The sequence below is a fragment of the Eretmochelys imbricata genome, chromosome 5 (genome assembly GCF_965152235.1).
Source record: "Eretmochelys imbricata isolate rEreImb1 chromosome 5, rEreImb1.hap1, whole genome shotgun sequence".
NCBI classification, from domain to species: Eukaryota; Metazoa; Chordata; order Testudines; family Cheloniidae; genus Eretmochelys; species Eretmochelys imbricata.
This window is the reverse complement of record NC_135576.1, coordinates 136,119,562-136,143,922: the sequence shown is the minus strand read 5'-3', so window position 1 is coordinate 136,143,922 and position 24,361 is coordinate 136,119,562. Positions and strand designations below refer to the sequence as shown.

The following is a 24,361-nucleotide window of genomic DNA, read 5'->3' as shown; positions in this document are numbered from 1 at the left end:
TGCCCGGCTGATGTCGGGGTCTCTCTGTGAGGTCACCCCCTCCCCACCACCTTTGCCCAATGGGCTGAGTTCCTGCAAAAGGCCTTGGTGATGTCACTGCCCCACCCACCCCTCCCCTCCAAGCTGATGTCCTGCCCCTGCCCAGCCTCTGTGGAGGTTGGAGTTGTTGCCCCTGCCTCATGGAGAACAAAGAAGATTCAAATCCATGCCTGGAAAAGCAGGATGAGCCTTCCCCTCTCCTCATCCCACCCTCAATGGGATCCGGAAGCTCTTTATCCGGCAGCTACAGGACATCCTAACGGCACAAACGCAGCACCTGTTCTGTTCTCTGCAACGGGAGCTCACGCTCAAACTAAGACCTGATTAATGCACATTTCCAGGGGCTCCAAAGTCGTGTCCCCCCCATGGCATCAACATGCAGCCAGAGACAGAAAGGGGGTTAACATCTCTTCCCTAGGATGACACCTCTAAAGATGTGCATCCAGGACAGATGAGACCCATTGCCATGGGCAGGCGTGGCGGGTATATCAGGCCAGTGGAGGCCCCGCCTTCCCCTGCTGCTGCCGCCAGACCCCCAGTTGCAGGATTGTGGAGGGAAGTTTTGCTTTATTATCCCCCCTGCAATGCCGGGGGGCTGAGAAGGCTGGATGTGCTCTTCAGCTTCCTGGGTTCATCAGTGACCTCCCTGGACTCCCGGAAGCCGAGCAGCAAACCCAGCCTCCTCGGCTGCCCGGGAACCTGCATGGGGCACAGCAAATGCTTCTGCCGGAGGAGAGCGAGGGGCTTCAGCGGTTGGGGTCTGGGGAGGGGAGTTGCTGCTTGGCTGGCCCGGGGCAGCTCCAGGCAGGTGGGGTGGGGGACAAGGCAGAGACTCAGGGCGTGGGCTGGCCCCAGACTCCTCCGGCCGAGGGGGACTCGTGGCCCCGGCCGCTGGGAGAGGGACACAAGCAGAAGGGGCAGGCTGGGGGCTCGCCTTCCCTAAAGAGGGGGCCCCACACCCACCCACCCGCCGCCCAGGCCCATGGCTGACTGGGGGTGCGAGGAGACGGGGGCGGACACAGCTCAGCCCCACGTAGCCGAGGACAAGCCAGGCTCAGGAGTCCAGGCCCCGGGGGTCAAACTGAAGCACCTTCTGGGAGCCATGAACGGCCCGAGAGTCCCGTCACTGAACCCTGGGCCACGGGGGGTCAATTTACCCCCCTCTGTCAGCCCGGCTCTGCCCACAGGGCTCGGGTCTGAGAGCCCCGCCGGCCCGGAGAGGCAGCAGGGACCCAGCCTGGGCAGCGCCTGGCCCCGGGGACTCCCCGCAGCCCGGGAGCCTCACGGGGCCGCGAGGGGCTTGTCGGCGGGTGCAGCACCCATGGGTGCCGGTCCGAGCGGGGCCGCACCCCCGGCTGGGGGCGGTCGGCGTTGGATGCCGGGGTCACCGCTCGGGTCAGGGGCGCTCAGCCCCCCACGGCACATTGTCCCCGCAGCCCCCGGCAGCGCCGGGCACAAGGGGGCCAGGACCCCCCGCCCCGGTCACTATAGCAACGTCACTGATCCCTGTCAGCGACCGCTCAGTGCCGGGGGGGGAGAGCGGGGGGGGCTCCCGCCACCTCTGAACGCAGAGCCCAGAACTGCCCCCCCGGGACCCCCCGGCCCGGCCCCGCCCCCCCCGGCACCCAGCTCCCCCCTCCCCGAACCCCCCCCGGCCCGGCTGTCCCCCCCCCGACACCCAGCTCCCCCCTCCCCCGGCCCGGCTGCCCCCCCCGACACCCAGCTCCCCCCTCCCCCGGCCCGGGGTCTCCCCGACACTCACGGGAGCGCCCCCCTGCAGCGCACCAGGACTCGACCCAGGGACCCGCCCCCTCCCGAGGGAACCGCCCCGCGCCAGGGATTGGCTGGGGGGGAGGGAACATCCTGCCAATAGCGACGCACAGACCCGCCTGCGTCACCGGTCGCTGGGCAGAACGCGGCGGGGCAGGACAGTCTGAGGCGGGGAGTTTGGCGCTGCGGGGGCCGGGGCAGCGATTCGCTCCGCCCGGCCCGGCCCCGCCTCCCCGGAGCCCGCTGGTCCCTGTGCGCTGAGGCCGCCGGTCCCCGCCCGTTATCCCCGCCGCCCCCGGCCCCGTCAGCGCCTCCTGTCCGACCCCCGCAGCCCCCGGCCGGAGACCCCCCCGCGGCGCCTTGGCGGGGCCGGGCCCGTGTCTGCCGGGCCCGGGCCTTGAACCCCTGTGTGGACGGAGTGAATGAACCGCCCCCCCGCCGCGCTCCGTGCGCGGGCAGTGACCGCAGGAACCCCGGCCCCGCCACAGCGTCCCTGCCCCGTCTGCGGCCGGGGAGAGAGGCGCCAAGAGAGGCCGCGACTTGGCCTGGAAGCCGCACGTCTAGGGGGAGAACCCAGGAGTCCTGGCTCCAGCCCCCGATCTACCCACGAGACCCCACTTCTCTCCTGGAGCAAGGGAGAGAACCCAGGAGTCCTGGCTCCAGCCCCTGATCTACCCCCCTAGACCCCACGTGTCTCCCGGAGCAAGGGAGAGAACCCAGGAGTCCTGGCTCCGCCCCCTGATCTACGCACAGGCAGACGATGACCTAACCCCCTTTATTTTCTCTGCTTTTGCAAGTCACTTGGCTGTTTACATCATTTCTGGGAACTATTTTTGGTTCCTCTCCTCCTCTTGCGGGGAGAGGAGGTACCAAGGCTCTGGGGCTTGTGAAGTTTGCCCCTTGCTGCAGTACAGTCACTGTGGGCCTTAGGTTTCAGAGTAGCAGCCCTGTTAGTCTGTATACACAAGAAGAAAAGGAGGACTTGTGGCACCTTAGAGACTAACAAATTTATTAGAGCTTAAGCTTTCGTGAGCTACAGCTCACTTCATCGGATCCACTGCATTCATCCAATGAAGTGAGCTGTAGCTCACGAAAGCTTATGCTCAAATAAATTTGTTAGTCTCTAAGGTGCCACAAGTCCTCCTTTTCTTCTTGTGGGCATTAGTATCACTGGGATTTGGATACTGCCCTGGGCTGGTCTCTCCTGGTCTGGGGAGCCAGGCTAATGAGGAACTTCCCCATCTGGGATGCTGTCAAGGCTGATTCCCCACTGGCACTTCGAGTGCAGAAGGTGGGGATCCACAAGGTCTCTAAAAATTAATACTGGCCACTCCAGGCTTGTATTAAACTCCCATGGTTACAGATCCCCCTGGCCTTGGGTTGGTAAATGCTGCCACCACCCAGGTGCAGAACCCCCTTGAGAGCCCAGGAAGGCGTACTTGGGAATTCCTTCCTGTGGGGTACCCCCAAGCTCTTTCCCCCCGGCCTCCGGGGAAGAGCTGAGAAAAGGAAAAGAAAAAGAAATCCGCTGTTGCCACCAACTAACTGAAAAAACATGTGCACAGACCTCTTAAGACACAGAAATCCAAGCATGTTCTTTAAAAAGGTAAATTTTATTAAGAAAGAAAGAAAGAAAGAAAAGAAAGAACATGTGGCAAATCAGGCAGTTGCTAGATATTAAAAGAGCAGCTGCAAGGATTCAGCACCAAGAATGGCGTTCTTGGGGTCCAGCTTAAAGGTTACAAAATCACCTGTGTTTAGCACAGAGGAATCCACAAGCCCAAAATAAAGAGATAAACCTGATCATATCTAAACTAAACATTTCCTGTTCTACTTGCATATCTGTGGTTCCAAATGGCTGATTTCTAGCTATGATGCTGATGATTTTTCCTACCTGGTCCAAGCTTTACAGCATACCCTGCTGCTCTCTGTGTCTCTCCATCTGAGAGAACAACAACAACACAGACAAAAAGAACAGGAGGACTTATGGCACCTTAGAGACGAACACATTTATTTGAGCATAAGCTTTCATGGGCTACAGCCCACTTCATCGGATGCATGCAGTGGAAAATACAGTAGGATGATTTTATATACACAGAGAACATGAAACAATGGAACATGAAACAAGTGTTACCATACACACTATAATGAGAGTGATCAGTTAAGGTGAGCTATTACCAGCAGGAGAGAAGAGGAAAACAAAACCAAAAAAAACTCTTTTGTAGTGATAATCAAGGTGGACCATTTCCAGCAGTTGAAAAGAACGTGTGAGGAACAGAGTGTGTGTGTGTGGGCGGGGGGGGGGGGGGAATAAACAAGGGGAAATAGTTTTACTTTGTATAATGACACATCCACTCTGTCAAGGTTCCTTCCCCACTCTGAACTCTAGGGGACAGATGTGGGGACCTGCATGAAAACCTCCTAAGCTTACTTTTACCAGCTTAGGTTAAAACTTCCCCAAGGTACAAACTATTTTACCTTTTGCCCTTGTACTTTATCGCTGCCACCACCAAACATCTAACAGGTATATAACTGGGAAAGAGCCCGTTTGGAAACGTCTTTCCCCCAAAAATCCTCCCAAACCTTACACCCCCTTTCCTGGGGAAGGTTTGATAAAAATCCTCACCAATTTGCATAGGTGAACACAGACCCAAACCCTTGGATCCTAAGAACAATGAAAAAGCATTCAGATTCTTAAAAGAAGAATTTTAATAGAAGAAAAAGTAAAAGAATCACCTCTGTAAAATCAGGATGGTAAATACCTTACAGGATAATTAGATTCAAAACATAGATAATCCCTCTAGGCAAAAACTTAAGTTACAAAAAGACACAAAAACAGGAATCTACATTCCATTCAGCACAGCTTATTTTATCAGCCATTTAAAGAAATCAGAATCTAACGCATATCTAACTAGATTACTTACTAAGTTCTAAGACTCCATTCCTGTTCTGTCCCTGGCAAAAGCATCACACACACAGAGAGAGCCTTTGTTTCTCCCCCTCCAGCTTTTGAAAGTATCTTGTCTCCTCATTAGTCATTTTGGTCATTTTTGCCAGCGAGGTTATCCTAGCTTCTTAACCCCTTACAGGTGAAAGGGTTTTTCCTCTGGCCAGGAGGAATTTTAAAGGTGTTTACCCTTCCCTTTATATTTATGACACACTCCCAGTCTTTATACAAGCCTAATTTAATGGTGTCCAGTTTGAAAATTAATTCCAATTCAGCAGTCTCTTGTTGGAGTCTGTTTTTGAAGTTTTTTTGTTGTAATATTGTGACTTTTAGGTCTGTAATCGAGTGACCAGAGAGATTGAAGTGTTCTCTGACTGGTTTTTGAATGTTATAATTCTTGACATCTTAATTGTGTCCATTTATTCTTTTATGTAGAGACTGTCCTGTTTGGCCAATGTACATGGCAGAGGGGCATTGCTGGCACATGATGGCATATATCACATTGGTAGATGTGCAGGTGAATGAGCCTCTGATAGTGTGGCTGATGTGATTAGGCCCTATGATGGTGTCCCCTGAATAGATATGTGGACAGAGTTGGCATCGGGCTTTGTTGCAAGGATAGGTTCCTTGGTTAGTGTTCTTGTTGTGTGGTGTGTAGTTGCTGGTGAGTATTTGCTTCAGGTTGGGGGCTGTCTGTAAGCAAGGACTGGCCTGTCTCCCAAGATCTGTGAGAGTGATGGGTCGTCCTTCAGGATAGGTTGTAGATCCTTGATGATGTGCTGGAGAGATTTTAGTTGGGGGCTGAAGGTGACGGCTAGCGGTGTTTTGTTGCTTTCTTTGTTGGGCCTGTCCTGGAGTAGGTGACTTCTGGGTACTCTTCTGGCTCTGTCAATCTGTTTCTTCACTTCAGCAGGTGGGTATTGTAGTTGTAAGAATGCGTGATAGAGATCTTGTAGGTGTTTGTCTCTGTCTGAGGGGTTGGAGCAAATGTGGTTATATCGTAGAGCTTGGCTGTAGGCAATGGATCGTGTGGTATGGTTTGGATGAAAGCTAGAGGCATGTAGGTAGGAATAGCGGTCAGTAGGTTTCCGGTATAGGGTGGTGTTTATGTGACCATCGCTCATTAGCACTGTAGTGTCCAGGAAGTGGATCTCTTGTGTGGACTGGACCAGGCTGAGGTTGATGGTGGGATGAAAATTGTTGAAATCATGGTGGAATTCCTCAAGGGCTTCTTTTCCATGGGTCCAGATGATGAAGATGTCATCAATATAGCGCAAGTAGAGCTGGGGCATTAGGGGACGAGAGCTGAGGAAGCGTTGTTCTAAGTCAGCCATAAACATGTTGGCATATTGTGGGGCCATGCGGGTACCCATAGCAGTGCCGCTGATTTGAAGGTATACATTGTCCCCAAATGTGAACTAGTTATGGGTGAGGACAAAGTCACAAAGTTCAGCTATCAGGTTTGCCGTGACATTATCGGGAATACTGTTCCTGACGGCTTGTAGTCCATCTTTGTGTGGAATGATGGTGTAGAGGGCTTCTATATCCATAGTGGCCAGGATGGTGTTTTCAGGAAGATCACCGATGGATTGTAGTTTCCTCAGGAAGTCAGTGGAGTCTTGAAGATAGCTGGGAGTGCTGATAGCGTAGGGCCTGAGGAGGGAGTCTACATAGCCAGACAATCCTGCTGTCAGGGTGCCAATGCCTGAGATGATGGGGCATCCAGGATTTCCAGGTTTATGGATCTTGGGTAGCAGATAGAATACCTCTGATCGGGGTTCTAGGAGTGTGTCTGTGCGGATTTGCGCTTGTGTTTTTTCAAGGTGTTTCTTGAGCAGATGGTGTAGTTTCTTTTGGTAACCCTCAGTGGGATCAGAGGGTAATGGCTTGTAGAAAGTGGTGTTAGAGAGCTGCCTAGCAGCCTCTTGTTCATATTCCTACCGATTCATGATGACGACAGTACCTCCTTTACAAGCTTTTTGATTATGATGTCAGAGTTGTTTCTGAGGCTGTGGATGGTGGTGTGTTCTGCACAGCTGAGCTTATGGGGCAAGTGATGCTGCTTTTCCACAATTTCAGCCTATGCATGTCAGTGGAAACACTCTATTTCGGTCTGGGACTATCCCACAACAGCATTTCTGATGGGAAGCTGGCTGCAGAACAATTCAACTGCAGAGAGCTCCTATGGAGGTGGGGTGGGAATTCAGTCTCTGTATTCTGTCAGTGTAGCTAGAGCAGTGGGAAATCCCCTCCAGTCACTGTAGCAACTCTCTACTCCAAAGTGCTATAGGAGCTTTTTAAGTGTAGCCAGCCTAAGAGCGAGACCAGATCTACCTCCCGTTGGCACCTGGATGCTCCGGCACGAAGTCTACAGCAATGACAAAAGTTCAATGTTTCCATAGGTGCCAGGATTCAAATCTACGTAGGAAAGCCCCATGGATTTTCTAGTCCATCCCCTTAACCACTCAGCCACAAGTACCTGATGGACAATTGCCTCACTACACTATGATTCTCTTTTCACTGAATTATAATTTCAAATTGTTTGCTCAGACCAGCCTCCCCGGCACACTCACTGCTGTGCGGGGGTGTAAGTGTGTCCATTGCTGGACAGCAGGAATTCCTGCCCATTTCCCTTCCGTCTGGAGCATGATTAGAGTGTGTTTGTGTTAATGACATTGCTGTAGATCGTTGTTCGTTCCTGACCTTGACAATTCAAACAGTCCCTTTCCCCTTCAGATCTCCAGCATATCGTTCCAATAGCAGGGGTCAGGGTTTCTCTGGGGCACTGACATTTGTCATGGGGTTGGTGAGTGAACTCAGCCTTGCATTCCATCCTTGATGTTTCATGGACTAACAACAGCAGCATAAAGAAAGAGCCGAGCCGATATCTCAGTGTTAGGGCTGAAGGTGGCCACGTCCCCGTTTGCCCTTTGCCACTGCAGGGGAGAAAGTGTCAAAGGAATTGAATGCCCTGGCTCAGACAAGAGACACAGGGAGGTTTTGCTGTTCATGGATCATCCGTGCAAAGGAAATTGTGTCTCTGTGTGAAATTGAGGAGGGAAATGAAACGTCCCCATGGTAGCACAATGCCCGAAGGCATGTGGGTGAAGGCCTCAGGCTGAGAAATGATTTACCCGGGGTCTGTATCGATGTATTGCCCTGTTTAAAAACTATGGCTAAAAAGCAGCCATTGTTGTTCCTACTTGAACCTACGTAGGGACACCCCTGCGTTAACCAGGGGCGGCGATTATTTTCATCAAGATCCAGATTTCTTGGTCAAGGTCTAGTCAAGGTCTGGGCTCCAGAGAAAAGAATGCACGAATGATAATGAGATGTGTATAAAAAGATGTTGCAGTCACAATGGGCATAACGATGATGATTGTGTTGTGTTTATTCCTTAGATCTGGTGCCACCGCCTTTCCCTTTAGGCTTGTAGTTTCCCAAGGGTAAAAGTAACCATCTGTTGAGATACAAGGGCGTGTTTGTGTTGATTCCTGCGAGCTACGCAGGGGTTTGATGTTGCTGCTTTCAATCCTCTGGCTCTGCCGGGAGAAGGAGCAATTCAGGCCATCACTGAGCTGAGGGAGGGAGATGATTTTCTGACAGGGAGGGACGCCTCCTCCTAAAGGTGCTTGGCAGGCAGCCCTCCTTCCCAGGTCCATCCTGACAACACCCAGTTGAAAAGGGACCCTTCCCAGCCCTCCTCAGTGTGGTGACAATGAGCGAGTGAGTGAGCGTGGGGGAGAGGGAGCGACGGAGGGGAGGGAGATGGCGTGAGCGGGCCGGGACCTCAGCGAAGGGCGGGGCAAGGGTGTTCAGTTTTGTAGGGTGTGGAAGTTGGCAACCCTAGATCCAGGGGCAACAACTCCAACCTCCACAGAGGCTGGGCAGGGGCAGGACATCAGCTTGGAGGGGAGGGGTGCGTGGGGCAGTGACATCACCAAGGCCTTTTGCAGGAACTCAGCCCATTGGGCAAAGGTGGTGGGGAGGGGGTGACCTCACAGAGAGACCCCGACATCAGCCGGGCAGGGCCGAGGTGCAGGTGGGCCAGGGCAGTCTTTGAGACCCCCCCGGCTTTGCTGCCGCACGTCTCCTTCTCCAGGTCTCCCCTCGAGGACGGGGAGAGAATTAGGATTCACGTCTGTGAGCATGAGGAGGAGCCTCTGTGGAGTTTTCTCCTTTCCCACCACTGGTTGTGCCAGAAAACGAACTTCCCTTGGACAAGGGCAGAGGCTCCGAGAGGTTTGGAACCTGTTGGGTCTGATGCACCTGCTGCAGGCAGAATTCTCAGCACAGAAAACACTGGCTTAAGGGGGCAGAATTTGATTTCCTACCTCGGACTTTGACACTTGACATCACTGGGGACCTTGGGGTTTATCCTTTTTGGTTTCCCTTTTCCTCTTTCCTTCCTCCTTTCTCCTCTTCTCTTGCTTCTTTTTTCCCTTTTGCCAGTTTCCCTCCCTCTACCAAGGAGGGGTGTGTGTGGTGTGTGGGCGAGGGAGGGGGGGTTGCTCTCCTTGCGGGAGGTCCTCACAAAGAGGTGGGTCCAGATCTGAGAGTGATCCCCTCAGATGGTGACCTGGGCCATCCTTTGAGACATCTGGTGAGACCTCTCAGCCTCCCACCCCTCAGCGTCTCAATGCTGATTGGCCGAGCTGGGGGCTATCGACAGTGAGGAGACTCAGGTCCTTTTGGTCTCTTTTCAAATCAGGCAAATAAGTCACAACCAATCCAATGTATGGGATTAATCTTGCTGCTTCTCTCCATTAATTGTCTCTGAGCAGTTCGTGATCTCCTTTCTTGTTCTAGGTCTTCTAAAATACTTGCTGTATAATTCCTATGAACAACTGTTGGTCTGCAGGTCACCTGAGAGCCCTTTATTCCCATCGGTCAATGTATGAGATTCAAGATGTGACAGACAGGTTGAAAGTCAGGAGCAGTGTTTCCTCTAATTTGTTACGTCCATGTAGGGAATGAATTTTGTTATGTGCACCAAGAGGGAAGTGAGGTGTGACCCCTCACCTGTCTCTTGGTGTAGATTCCAAAATTCATTCTGCACATGGACAGTGTGTGGTAGGGGTGAGGCTGAAGGGTTCGGAGTGTGGGAGGGGGCTCAGGTGGGGCAGAGGGTTGGGGTGTGGGCTGTGGGGTGGGGGCGGGGACGAGGGGCTGAGGGCTAGGGCAGAGAGTTGGGGTGGAAGGGTTGAGGGGTCCGGCTGGGGGTGCGGGCTCTGGGGTGGAGCTGGGGATGAAGGGTTTAGGGTGCAGGTTGCCCCATGGAGAGAGGGCTCCCCCCAGCCCTCTCTCACCACAGCAGCTCAGGGCCAGGTTAGAGGCACCTCTCTCCTGGCTGCAGCAGCTCCGGTGGGGCCGGGTTGGGACTGGGGGAGGGGACAGGATTTATTTTTCCTAAGTCAAAAGGGGGAAGGGAAGGAGTTATGCTTCATTTTTTACCTCATAAACTTAGGTCCCGTGTAATCTCCAAGATGCTATGGTAATAAGACACTGTGTCATGTGGTGAGCTCACAAGAGCAGAGGGTGTGAGAACTGCAGCATTTGAGAAGGCAAGGGATGTACAGTCAGATTGTTTCAAATGCTGCATTCGTCAGCTGATATTTAACAGCAATGCTTAGCTAACATAATGGAGAAAGGAATTCTCTGCTAAAGATTCAGCATGCCCCTTTGGCCAACTCCACCCGTTCTCTGAAGGGAGAGTCCTCAGAACAACCCCTCCTCACCCCAACACACACAAGCCCACAGCTGGGCGCCCAGCACAAAGCAAGGGAGGGGCTTGCTTGGTTTCTTTTACTTTTTACTTTACAAAAGTTTTTTTCAAAAGCATTTCCTGCCCCTGTTCCCCAGGGGAAGGAAGCAGATGGTTGTGGGGAAGGGAACCTCAACGTGGTGGAGCTGGGAATTTGGGGAGAGTCAGAGGGAGGGGAGTGGGTGAGGGGGTGAAGGGGCAGTTGCGTGGGAGGGAGGCTAAAGGGGGTCAGATGGGGCAGCTGGGTGAGAGGTTTGGGGGGAAGGCTGAAGGAGGGCAGTTGGTTGTAGGGGGAGAAGACTGAAAGGGCAGCTGGGGAGGAGCCTGGGAGGCAGGGGGAAGGTTGAGGGGGGCGATGATGGGAGGTGGACCAGGGCAGTTGGGAGAGACTGAAGGGAGTGATGGGGGGCTGAAGAGGTGATGGAGGGGAAGGGGATATTTGGAGGGAGGCTGAAGGGGTGATGAGGTGAAGGGGGCCAGGGGCAGAGAGACAGCTGGGGGGCTGCTCATCCCCACGGGAGGGGAGGGGGAACAGCAGCTCCCCTGGTATCAGAAGCTGCTTCTTTATTAGAACTTGCTACTTCACTGTTCCTGAGCAGGGTCCTGGGACCAAAAGGTTCAACAGGGAACAAGATAGATTCATGGCAGCTCGGTCCATCAATGGCGATTAGCCAGGATGGGCAGGGATGGTGTCCCTAACCTCTGTTTGTCAGAAGCTGTGAATGGGGCGACAAGGGATAACTCACGGGATGATTCCTGTCTGTTCATTCCCTCTGGAAGGACTTGTGTTCCTCAATGGATAGTCCATCTCAGCACCCCCTTCCCAGGGATGTGGTGCTAAAGGCCCTGGGTGGCCCAATACCCAGGGACAACAACTCTTCTCTAGCTGAAATGGTGGACTGAGCTGCCACAGGAAACTTGATGCAGGGAAATAGTTTACACCCTCGCCCCAAATCCCCTCAGCCTAAAGCAAACGGAAACTTTTATAAGTGTTTAGCCAGTTTCAAAGAATTCCTGGCCAGTTTCCATCTCTATAAATTTGTCATATCTGATTGCCTGAATTGGTCTCCCTGGCCTGAACCCCCCTGGATTTCCGTAGTTCTGCATCTTTTCACGATTGATTTTTAACAACGTTATTTGGGTGACACTGTCCAGTAGTTCAGGAAGCCACCAGAGAGGTCGGAATTAGGAAACCCTGGTGATTGAATCCCCCTGGCCCAAGATCTTTCATTATTTAGCCTCCGGGGACCAACTTCAAAAGGAGCGCTGGAGAGAGCCCCACCACAGCACCGTGCTTCACACACTGACCTGGAACACGGGGACCCTGGTTCAATCCTTCCTCCCTTGCAGACCGTGGGGGGTGATGCTGGCAGCACCAGCTCATGCTCAGGCCTCACTGAACCACAGATTGAGCACAAAGGCAGGCTTGCCTCGGTGGCAGGATAGAGCAGAGTGCCCAAAGGGAGTGTCTGGGACTCCCTCTTCAGGCTGTTACCGTGCCTGGGGAGTTGGCTCTTGGTGGGTGAAATCAAACTATCGAGCTCCCAATCCCCATGGGGTGTGTGCCCTGGTGTGTAACACTCTGCCCTGAGGTTAGTACTCACACCCTGAGCTACGCTAGGCAGCTTTCAGAGTAGCAGCCGTCTTAGTCTGTATTCGCAAAAAGAAAAGGAGTACTTGTGTCACCTTGGAGACTAACAAATTTATTTGAGCATAAGCTTTCAGATGCATCCAATGAAGTGAGCTGTAGCTCACGAAAGCTTACACTCAAATAAATTTGTTAGTCTCTAAGGTGCCACAAGTCCTCCTGTTCTTTTTGGTAAAGTCAAACAGGTCAACAAGGTTACTGGCTACAAAATGGAGATTTTCAGTGGTATTAACTGATAGGCAAAACATCCGAGTTAGCTACCAAAAGAAATAAACACCTTAGCTCGCAGTCTGAACTCTCAACCCTCATAGACTGGGCAACAACAAGACTAAGCAGTTTTTATCCCTCTCCTGGATTTTGCAGTCTATAGCATCCAGATTTCTCCCTTGAAATCTGGGCCAGACCCCTCAGTTGGAGTCTCAATTCTTCAGTGTCCTTCTTGCTTGCAGTGTAGGTGGATGAAGGAGAAAGGCCAAGCATGGGCCCCTGTGTTTGGGTTTGGTTTTTATACCCTCAGTCCATGTGCTTGGGAAGCACCAGGCATGTCTGGGGGGGTGGGTAGGGGCATTGCTCAATCTCCCAGCAAGGTGGAGCAATTCCCTTCCTGTGGTCTCATGCAGGTGAATCATTGAATGGGAGCTTCCTTGCTGGACAATGGCTATTGATGGGTTGTTTCACACCCCACCCGGGGGTTGCTGACCTTCCTTGCTGGTACCTCTGGGGAAGCTAATTTTTGGCTGATTCCACAACTTACAGCATGTTTCAGTGAAAACCGTATGATTCTTGTCATTTCATAGGCATTGAGGAGACACATATCTAGACAGAGAGAAGAGTGACTTTTGGCAGCTCCTAACCTTTCCCCTGATCCCTTGCATGGCATCCAAGATGAGGAATATGGGGGTTACAGGGCACCTAGAAGAGTAGGATTTTATGTTTGCATTTGGCATAATGAAAGATAAGGGATAATCATGTATAAAATGGATTGATGTATGATAGGATTTGACCATATTCTGCCAGCCACCCTTTCTGAGAGCAGGAAGAAACGGCCTCGTGTGCCATTGGTAAAGAGGCATCAGCCAGGTTCTGATGTCTGAAGCTGATTTCAGGCAGGAATAGAACAGAACAGTCCTGGCCACCTTTTGTTTTAGGATAAGGTTTCATTACAGGATTTGCTAGAAGGTCTTGTTCTTATCTGCATTACAAATTAAGTTGTGTTTCTTGTCTGCATTGCAAACTAAGTTGCATAAGGTTCTTTTGTAATCCCTTTAGTAACCATATCACCCTTTCTAAAATGTTATCCTGTCTGAAAGTCTCCGTCAACAAACAAGAGCTTACGATGGGAAGCCAACAAAACCACCAAATGATAACAGCGGAAAACCCGGAGATTAACCCCATTTAAGGATTAACGATTACAGAATGACATTGCAAAATCCATAGAGTAAAGTGGGAATTGACAAGTATAAAGCTGGGGTGTTTTGCCATAAGACTCAGGGTTCAGTCCTGGAAAGCCTCTGAGCATCAGATCACAACCTATGGAGCCCAGCTCCTCGCTTGTGTTTCATCTAACTGGCCATTAGATTGACAAGAGCTACAGCAAACTGGTAACTGTAAGACCATCTGCAGGGTGTGTGTGTGTGTGAATAAATGCATATGCTAAGAGTTGTATTTTCAAGAAATGTGGCATATTGCCTTTTCCCCTGAAAAGATCCTGTGTGCTTCTTATAAGCATAACGCTCCCCCAAGGTATAGAGTGTCACAAACACATCCCATGACTCTGCCCCCAACAACTGGAACTAGGATATGAATGTGGAAGAAACAGGAAGAATTGTGCTAATGGTATATTTACAGTAACTGGAAAGCAGGAAAGTAAAAGGAGCTGAAAAGGAGCTTTCATAACCACAGCATATGGCAAGGAGACCCAGAGATTTTGAGAACAGTTTCCATGATGGCACTAAGGTAACAGAATTGGCCAGGAAGTAAGACAGGGAATTAATGAATTACCATCTCACTTGAATAAATCTCTCTGTCCCGCTCACTGTCCCGTTCCTTCTCCTTTTTCTTTGTTGTTGGTCCAGAAGTAGCTTTTTTCCCCTGCTAGAGAGCATGATTGGCTGTCGGTTGCCCCATCCTCTTCTGGGAGCATGTGCAGAGAACTAAAAAAGCTTTCAAAGACTGGGCTCTTTCCGTTTTGATTTTCCTTCCACGCTCTGCCGGCCTGTGTCCTTGCTGCCTTTTTGCTGCGGCTTCCAGGTGGTTGGTTTGAGGTCCATGGGGTCTGTGGTGTCCCGGTTTGGGTGGGTTATTGGAGGAGGGGGAGGCCTAGTCTATGGCAGCAGCCTGCGATTTGCCTTGCCTGCCCGGCTTGTGCTTTTGGCTTCACTTTTGGGTTTTGATTTTTTTCTTCCACTATCATCAGTTCATCACTTCACCACGTAATTGTCCGGAGCCTGGCTCGGAGCTGGAGGCAGGAGGAGAGAGACAAGAGTGAGATTTCAGCATCTCCAGCTAGGGACCATGGCTCCAGGAGGCCCCAACCAACACTATGGGGTTTTTAATCCATAGCTGTTGGTGGGTCTTGGGGAAACCCTGGTGCACCAGCGGGGGAGGGTGTCTGACGGGGTGGGTGGGGTGGCGGGTGGGGGGAAGGTGGCAGAGCTGGGAGGTGGAGGGGTCTGTGTGGTGGGAGCTGTGGGAGGGTAGGGGATGGATTGGTGCTGTGGGAGGACGAGAGGGGGGTTGTTGGCAGGGGGCGATTGGGTTGTAGGGATGGGGACTGGGTCTGGGAGGGATGTGGGGGAGGGAGAGGCTATAGGGGACTTGGATCGGGGACTTGGGTCAATGGCATGGCTTTGGCGGATGGGTTGGGAGGTAGTGAGGGGCAGCACCATGGCCCCAGGGGGACACAACATGGCTGTGGGGGGCTGTGGGGGCTGTGGAGGGGGGTGGCACAGCTGGGTGGGGCGGCTGCATCCTGGCTTGGGGCGAGGAGGGCAGTCGGGGGGGACTGTGGAGGGGCTCGGCCACACTGGGGCCTGGGGGCTGGTGGGGAGGGGCAGTGGGGTGGCAGCTGGGCATGGCTGTTGGTCGGTCTTGGGGCATCTCAGGTGGGGGGCCCCAGCAGGGGACGGGGGGGGTCTGGCAGTGCCCCCAGGGAGAGAAGGGGAGATCTGCCCCCCAGGGAGCTGCTCCCGGGGCAGCCTGTGGGGGGCAGGGGGGCCCAGGCTGCTCCCAGAGGGGCTGCAAGTTCCTGCCCCGGGCAGAGGGAAGCTGCTGCAGCTCCCCGGGGTTGGGGGGCAGCGACATGTGGGGAGCGAGCGGCAGAAGGGGGGCCGGGGGCTCTGAGCCGCTCCGCCCGGCCCCGAACTCTGGAGAGCCCCCGGCCCCGCCCCTGCTGTTCCCCCCCAGCAGCCTCCGCTCCCGGCACCGCCGGCCCATGCTCCGGGCAACGGGGCTACGAGCCCGACCGGCCCCGGGGCTCTGTGCGGCGCGGCCCGGCAGCCGGTCCTGGGGCAGCCGCCCCCAGCCCCCGGGCCTCCAGGCAGCGCGGTCGGGGGCAGGGAGTGGGGGAGGGGTGGGGTAGGGGGCAGGGGAGTTCGGGGGGTGGTCAGGGGTGGGGGGCGGATGGGGTCGGGGCGGTCAGAGGGCAGGGAACAGGGGGTTGAATGGGGGCAGGAGTTCCCGGGGCGGTCAGGGAGAAGGGGTGGTTGGATGGGTCTGGGGGGCAGTCAGGAAGCAGAGGAGGGGGTGGATGGGGCGGTGGGGGGCAGTCAGGGGTGGGAGTTCCAGGGGCGGTCAGAGGACAGGGAGAAGGGGTGGTTGCATGGGGCAGGGGTTCTAGGGGGCAGTCAGAAAGGAGAGGAGGGGTTGGAAGGGGCAGTGGGGGGCAGTTAGGGCAGGGGTCAGTTAGGGGCGGAGCGTCTGGGGCTGGTCAGGGAGAAGAGGTGGTTGCATGAGGCAGGATTCCCAGGGGGGCAGTCAGTAAGGAGATGGAGGGGTTGGATGGGGCAGCAGGGGCAGTTAGGGGCTGAGGGGATCCAGGTGCGGTCAGGGGACAGAGAGCAGGGGGCGTGGATGGGGAAAGGATCCTGGGGGGCTCCTCAGGGAACAGAGGGGTTGGATGGGGCAGGAGGCCCGGGGCGGCCGTCAGGGGGCAAGAAGCGGGGTGGGAGGCAGATGGGGGCAGGGGCCGGGCCATGCCTTGCTGTTTGGGGAAGCACAGCCTCCCCTAACTGGCCCTCCATACAATTTCTGAAACCGGATCCGGCCCTCAAGCCAAAAGTTTGCCTGCCCCTGGCTTAGGGCCTGGTTTATGCAAAGTCCCATTGGGAGTGTGTGAACATTGCCCCATTTCTGAAACTGGAAACAACCCCCTGGACAGGGCTGGGAAAACAGATCAGAGCACTGGAGCCTGAACCCCCTAGTCAGAGACTGCGATGAAATCCTCTCAGGCATTGGCATCCTGACAGCAGGATTATCTGACTATGTTGACTCTCTCCTCAGGCCCTACGTGACCAGCGCCCCTAGCCAATGCCTGAGATGACGGGGCATCCAGGATTTCCTGGTTTATGGATCTTGGGTATCAGATAGAAGACGCTTGCTCGGGGTTCCAGGGGCATGTCTGTGCAGATTTGTTCTTGTGTTTTTCAGGGAGTTTCTTGAGCAGATGGTGTCGTTTCTCTTGGTAACCCTGGGTGGGATCAGAGGGGAATGGGCTGCAGAATGTGGTGTTGGAGAGCTGCCTAGCCGCCTCTTGTTCATATTACGACCTATTCATGACGACGACAGCACCTCCTTTGTCAGCCTTTTTGATTCTGACGTCAGCGTTGTTCCTGAGGCTGTGGACGGTGTTGTGTTCTGCACGGCTGAGGTTATGGGCCAAGCGATGCTGCTTTTCGACCACTTCAGCCCGTGCTTGTCGGCGGAAGCACTCTATGTAGAAGTCCAGTCTGCTGTTTCGAGTTTCAGGAGGAGTCCACGCAGAATCCTCTTTTTGTAGTGTTGGTAAGAAGGTCTCTGTGGATTAGTGTGTTGGTCAGAGGCGTGTTGGAAATATTCCTTGAGTCAGAGACGTCGAAAGTAGGATTCCAGGTCACCGCAGAACTGTATCATGTTCGTGGGGGTGGAGGGGCAGAAGGAGAGGCCACACAAGAGACCCACTTCCTGGACACGACAGTGCTAATAAGCGATGGTCACATAAACACCACCCTATACCGGACCGTTATACTTACCTACATGCCTCCAGCTTTCATCCAGACCACACCACACGATCCATTGTCTACAGCCAAGCTGTACGATACAACCGCATTTGCTCCAATCCCTCAGACAGAGACAAACACCTACAGGGTCTTTATCAAGCGTTCTTAAAACTACAATACTCACCTGCTGAAGGGAAGAATACCCAGAAGTCACCTTCTCCAGGAGAGGCCCAATAAAGAAAGGAACAGCATGCCACCAGCCGTCACCCTCAGTCCGCAACTAAAACCTCTCCAGCGCATCATTGAGGGTCTACAACATATTCTGAAGGACGACCCCTCACTCTCACAGACCTTGGGAGACAGGCCAGTCCTCGCTTACAGACAGCCCCCCAACCTGAAGCAAATACCAACAACCACAGAACAAAAACACTAACCTAGGAACCTATCCTTGCAACAAAGCCCATTGCCAACTCTGTCCACATATCTATTCTAGGGACACCATTATATGACCTAATTACATCAGCCACATCATCATGGGCTCGTTCTCCTGAACATCTACCAATGTGATCTATGCCAACATGTGCCAGCAATGCCCGTCTGCCATGTGCATTGGCCAAACTGGACAGTCTCTACGCAAAAGAATAAATGGACACAAATCAGACGTCAAGAATTATAACATTCAAAAACCAGTCGGAGAACACTTCAACCTCCCTGGTCACTCAATTTCAGAGCTAAAAGTCGCAATTCTCCAACAAAAAATCTACAAAACCAGACTCCAATGAGAAACTGCAGAATTGGAATTAATTTGCAAACTGAACACTATTAAATTAGGCTTGAGTAAAGACTGGCAGTGGATGGGTTATTACACTAAGTAATAGCTGTTTCCCCATGCTAAATTCCCCCCTACTGTTACTCATACCTTCCTGTCAACTGTTTGAAATGGGCCATCCTGATTATCACTACAAAAGTTTTTTTCCTCCTGCTGATAATAGCCCACCTTAATTGATTAGTCTGTTCGAGTTGGTATGGCAACACCCATCTTATCATGTTCTCTGTGAATATATATCTTCCTACTGTATTTTCCACTGGATGCATCCGATGAAGTGGGTTTTAGCCCAGGAAAGATTATGCCCAAATACACTTGCTAGTCTCTAAGGTGCCACAAGTACTCCTCGGGTTTTTTGCTGATATAGACTAACACAGCTACTGCTCTGAAATAAATGATTGCATCTCTCCCCAAAATAGATCTATAAGCACAAAGAACACCCTGGAGACCAGGCCTTTAAACGTTAGGAAACATCAGAGTTAAGATCACGTGTACATACTTCGCGCAGGGCAGGGGTGGGTGTGGCAGTGACATCACAAGGGCCTTTTGCAGCACTCAGCTGATTGGTCAAAGGAGGTTGGGAGGCGGTGACCTCACAGAGAGTCCACGACAACGGCCAGGGAGGACAGGCTGCAGGGCAGGGGGATCTCAGAGACCCCCGGGGCTTTGCTGCAGGGAGTCTCCTTCTTGAGGTGTCTCCTTGAGGACTGAGAAAGAATTCAGGGTCACGTATGTGAGCGCGAGGTGGAGCCTCTCTGGAGTTTTCTCCTTTCCCACTGCTAATTGAGCGAGAAGACAGACGTCCCTATGGAGAAGGGAAGAGCCCCAGAGAGGTTGGGTACCTAGGCAGGCTGAACCACCCGGTGCTGGCTAAATTCTAGGCACGGAAAACACTAGGTTAAGGTGGGACAATTTTTCTCCAGCTCGGCCTTTGTCCCTTAGAGTCATTGGGGTTTGTCTTTTTTGGTTTCCCTTTTCCTGCTTCCCTCCCTCCACTGGCGAGGAGGGGACTGCTCTCTAGCCCTCATGGTGGGAGGCCCTCCCAAAGAGATGGGACAGGAAGCGTGCTCTGAGAGGGCTCCTCACTGGTGACCTGAGCCATCCCTGGGCCATCTGGGGAACCCTCAGCCCTGGAAATGCTGCTGGAAATGGCCTACCTTGATTATCACTACAAAAGGTTCCCCCCCGCCCGCCCCCGCTCTCCTGCTGGTCATAGCTCACCTTACCTGGTCATTCTTGTTTCAGTCTGTATGGTAACACCCATTGTTTCATGTTTTCTGTGTATATAAAATCTCCCCTCCGTATTTTCCACAACATGCATCCAATGAAGTGAGCTGTAGCTCACGAAAGTTTATGCTCAAATAAATCTGTTAGTCTCTAAGCTTAGTGTGTTTTGTCTTATTTGCTTAGTAGTCTCCTTTGTTCTCTTTGCTATCTCTTTAGCCACCAAAAATCTGCCTTTTATAGTTAATGCAATTTATTTTGTTTATTATTAAACCCAGTTTATGTAATTTCTAATGGGGGTAGGGGGGCAAGAAACCGTCCACATCTCTCTTCACATTGAGGAAGAGGGCGACATTTTATGAGCTTGTGCTGTACAGATATTTCTATACAGTGCAAGAAAATATTATTTTGGGTTTATCCCCCAGCACAGGTGTGCAGGTGTGTGCTGGGTGAATCCTCTCACACAGAGCTGACTTCAGTCTATGGCTGCAGTGGGGTGTGGCCCTACCTGTGTGTGTGCTGCCATAGACCGGAGAGCCGAATTCAGCAAAACAGGGAGAGGGAATCTAGGCTGGTGGTGCAGGAGAAACCCCCAGTACATGGGATGGGGGGGTGGTCCAACCCATCACAGATTGATTGTAGACACATGTTTGAAAAACCTGTGAGATAGCAAAATAATTGCATTTTCTGAGATGAATGCAAAGGAGTCATGAAATCTTTAATTTTTATAAAATTTTATAGATTTTGCAGAACAAGCAGAACTAACAATTTCAGAATGAAGAACACTAGAATGAAGTAATAGAAGAGTAAAGCATGTGCTACATAACAAAACCAAAACTTATTAACATAGCATTACCATTTGTAGCATATAGCATAGTGTTAACACACATATGCTACCCCTGAGGGAATTCTGTGCCCACAAAAAAAAAAATTCAGTGCACGATATTGTAAAATTCTGCATCTTTCATTTGTCAAAGCAGCACAATATAATCATACCATTTTCAGTTGTTTTGGTAACTTATTTCAAAATAGCTGTCAACAATACAGACAACAAAACGGATTCAGGAAATGGGTTTTGATAAATAGATTGCTTACCAGGCACATCTCTAGGGCTCCACAGGGCAGATGGCAATATTAATATATTTCCATGGATGTCAAGCACAGAAGGATATGTTTACCCAGCAAAGAAAACCCTGTGGCTGTGTGGTGTTTAGATGTTGCTTGTAATTATTAGAATTGGGAGCTCTAGCTGTTGGGAGTCTGAAAGGACAGGAAACAGGAAGGAGAGGGGAGGAGTGGAGAGGCTGGAAGAAAGCTACAGAGGGTGCAGCTGCAGCTTGGTAAAGAGGTTTCCACTTTGAAAATTGAGTCCTGTTGAAGCTTGTTCGTACCTTGCCTGGTTGATACAACATTTTGGCAATGAGGATGGATCTTCTGCCTCGGAACCCACCTGCAGCCTTTCTGCAATGCTCAGCTGAGCCTCCAATTTATTTTACTACCTGGATCCATAGGTTTGAGATTTATCTGCTTGCAATCAGTGCTACAGAGATTTCTGAAGTGAGAAAGCTTACTCTGCTAATCCACTGCCTTGGAGCAGAAGGGCAGTGTTTATTTTACACTTTTCCCCTTGCAGATGATAAATATGAGACTACACTCCTACATTAAGGATTTTTTTTTTTTTGGTGCCCAAAGTGAATGTAGTAGCTAGTCGCTACAGATTTTGCCAGCGTGAGCAGAAACCAGGAGAAACGAGAATGCAGTATATTGCTTCCCTGAGGAGTCTGATTGTAATTTGTGACTTTGGGAATATGGCCGATGAGATGATTAGAGACCAGCTCATTGAGAAAACAACCATGCTTCATGTAAGACAACACTTACTTCTAGAACAACAACTTAGACCGGAAAATGCAATAACCATTGCTACTCAGATTGAGTCAGCTACAGCTGAAGCCAAAATAATGAGCATGGATACAGGAGGCACAGTCCAGGCTGTGACTCCTTTGCAGAAAAGTTCACTACCACCACAGACACGCAATTGCAAGAGGAAAACTAATGAAAAAACACCAAATCAGCAAATTCAAAATAGAGTAAAAGCATGTTTTCGCTGTGAATCCCCACAACACCTTGCAAGCTACACAGGATGTCCAGCAAAAGTAGCTCAGTAAAATCATTGCAAAAAGATTGGACATTTTGCTAAAGTATGTCGCAGCAGCCAGTTCGATCAACAGGTGCATACAGTTACAATACCAGATGTTACTGTGCTGAGCGTGGACAAAATCACGACTACACATATTCCAGAACAAATAAAGTGCACTGTAAACGTTTCCGCCATACCCTCAGGCAAACCACACTCTATTCAGCTAATGTCGGACACTGGCTCAGCAGTATCTATACTGCCTGATTCCATCTATCTGCATTACTTTAAAGATGTGCCTCTGACTGGACCCAAACTTCACTTGGTGTGCTTTTTGAAAAACCATGTTCCAGTACATGGCTGCCTGCCAGTAATAGTTACTTTTGGTGATTGCTGTGTAACTGCAGAGTTCTACATTCTCCACAAAGGCCCTCCTATCCTTGGCAGAGATGTATTGACTGCTTTAAATCTCAGGGTAGTTAATGGATGAATTGATCTTCCTCAGCAAAGCACTCTTGCGGCACACACACCAGTTTCAGCTGGGACCCAGCACCAGGTTGAAGAGAAACTCAGCTGTGCTTATGGGTTTCTGCATAAAGTTAAAATGCGGAATAATGTGATGCCTGTATGACAGAAGTTACGGCACTTACCATTTTCAGTCAGGGAAGCTGTTTCAGAGGAACTTAGAAAACTTGTTCAAAAGGACATTATTGAAGAGATCGACTCCTCAGAATGGGTTTCACCTTTCGTAGTGACGCAGAAGTGTGGAGGCATTCACCTTTGTGTGAGATTTGGCTTTAAGAGAGCCAAATAAAGCTATTGTGATTAACAGCCATCCTCTTCCTCACATAGAAGAAGTATTTGCAGAACTCCGTGGAGCAAAGATGTTTTCTACCCTTGATTTGCGGAGCATGTACCACCAGGTTATGTTGCATGAAGATAGCACAGACCTCACAGCATTTATTACACGAGGGACTATTTTGTTTTGAATATGTTCCATACAGTCTCGCATCTGCCCCAAGTGCCTTTCAAAAAATGATGTCATTGATTCTGAAGAATCAACATGGAGTTCAGTGCTCTCTGGATGACGTTATCGCGTTTGGAAGTACTTCTGAGGAGTATGACAATAACCTGCAGTCTGTACTAAACTGTATCAGCAAAGGAGGTCTCCAGCTCAATAGGTCCAAATGCAAATTTAGACAAACTGAACTCTCCTTTCTGGGGCATTCAATTTCACAGGCTGGACTAAAACCTGATCCAGATCATATCATGGCAATTTCAAATGCTCCTCCTCCAACAGATTTGCAAAACTTACATTCCTTCTTGGGTCTTACCTCCTGGTATGCAAAATTCATTCCCAGTTATGCTTCTGTCATTGAACCGTTATGGGAATTACTATGGAGAAGTTCAACCTTAGTGTGGACGACGGATGCACAAGCTAGTTTCGAAATGGTGAAAGACTTGATTGTACCTAGTCCATTACTTACACTATTCAGTCCTGCATTGCCCACAATTGTAACTGCAGATGCTTCTGATTATGGACTTGGGGCTGTTCTCACACAACTCCATGAGGACAACACAGAGAGGACTGTTGCATTTGCTTCGAGGACACTAAGTAATGCTGAGAGGAAATATTCTACAGTCCAAAAAGAAGCACTTGCTTGTGTCTGGGCTACTGAAAAAAGGAGAACTTACCTGTGGGGCCGCACGTTCAAGTTGCGCACAGACCGCAGCCCTTTGACGACGTTGCTCACCACGAAAGGATTGGGAAGAGCAGGATACTGTACTGCTCGATGGTCTGCAGGACTACTCTCTTTCAATTAGGAACTGGAATATAAGCCTGGAAACCAAAATGTGGTCGCTGATTGCCTTTCTCGCCTGCCTTTGCCTTCACCAGATGGTCCACCGGAGGATGAGGAGGTCCTGGTTGCGCTTATTACAAGCGCTCTCACTGCAGTTACAAGAGAACAATTTCAAGCTGCTTGTTCAACGGTTCCAATTCAACAAAAACTACTGGGATTTCTGACAAAGTGATGGCCCAGTCACCCTAAAAACCTTGACCCAGTTTTGCTGCCTTATTTTAGAGTTCGGGATGAACTTTCTTTGTTTGATGGCTGTGTGCTACGAGGTACACACCAGCTCCCTGTGCCAGAATAATTACAGTCAAAACTCATACACCTGGCACATGATACTCATCGAGCAAGTGTCCGAACCAAACAATGACTACGGGATCTGTATTGGAGGCCAGGGATGGACTCTCAAACTGAAGCACTCATAAAATCCTGTGCCACTTGCCAAATGCATGGTAAGACAGCAGTGACATGTACCCCTCCATTATAGCCTATTCCTCTTCCTGAATCTGCATCAGAAAAAGTGGCGATTGATAGTGTAGGTCCCTTTGATACTGCTCCAATTGACTGCCATTATGCCATCACTTTAATAGACTATTTCAGGAAATGGCCTGAGGTAGCGTTTACATCGCAAATCTCTTCTGCTACAGTAATTAAGTTCCTCTCTTCAGTTTTTAGCAGGGAAGGTAACCCCAAAGAACTGGTTTCAGATAATGGTAGTCAATTTACTTCCCTGGAGCTTGAAACTTTTCTAGCAGAGAGGAACATTTTACACAGAAGGTCATCCCTATATTACCCTCAAGCCAATGGGGAAATTGAACGTTTAACAGAAGTTTGAAAGAGAGTTTGCAAACGGCTAAACTGGAAGGGCTATTGTGGATTCCCTTCACTACTGATTTCTTGCAAGCATACCGTGCTACACTACATGCCACAACACAAAGATCACCCGCAGAGTTACTGCATG

At 51.1% G+C, this 24,361-nt stretch overlaps 2 protein-coding genes across 4 annotated transcripts in view; one reads left to right on the top strand and one right to left on the bottom strand.

Moving 5' to 3' along the window:
- Nucleotides 1-1,844, bottom strand: part of LOC144265363 (class I histocompatibility antigen, F10 alpha chain-like) — a 37,151-nt gene extending 35,307 nt beyond the window's left edge. For both annotated transcript variants that reach the window (XM_077818001.1, XM_077818002.1), the window contains exon 1: nucleotides 1,802-1,844. The gene's annotated coding sequence lies outside the window, so the exon portion shown is untranslated. The remainder of the gene's footprint in view (nucleotides 1-1,801) is intronic.
- Nucleotides 1-24,361, top strand: part of LOC144265359 (class I histocompatibility antigen, F10 alpha chain-like) — a 594,986-nt gene that overhangs the window by 246,031 nt on the left and 324,594 nt on the right. The window lies entirely within an intron of this gene.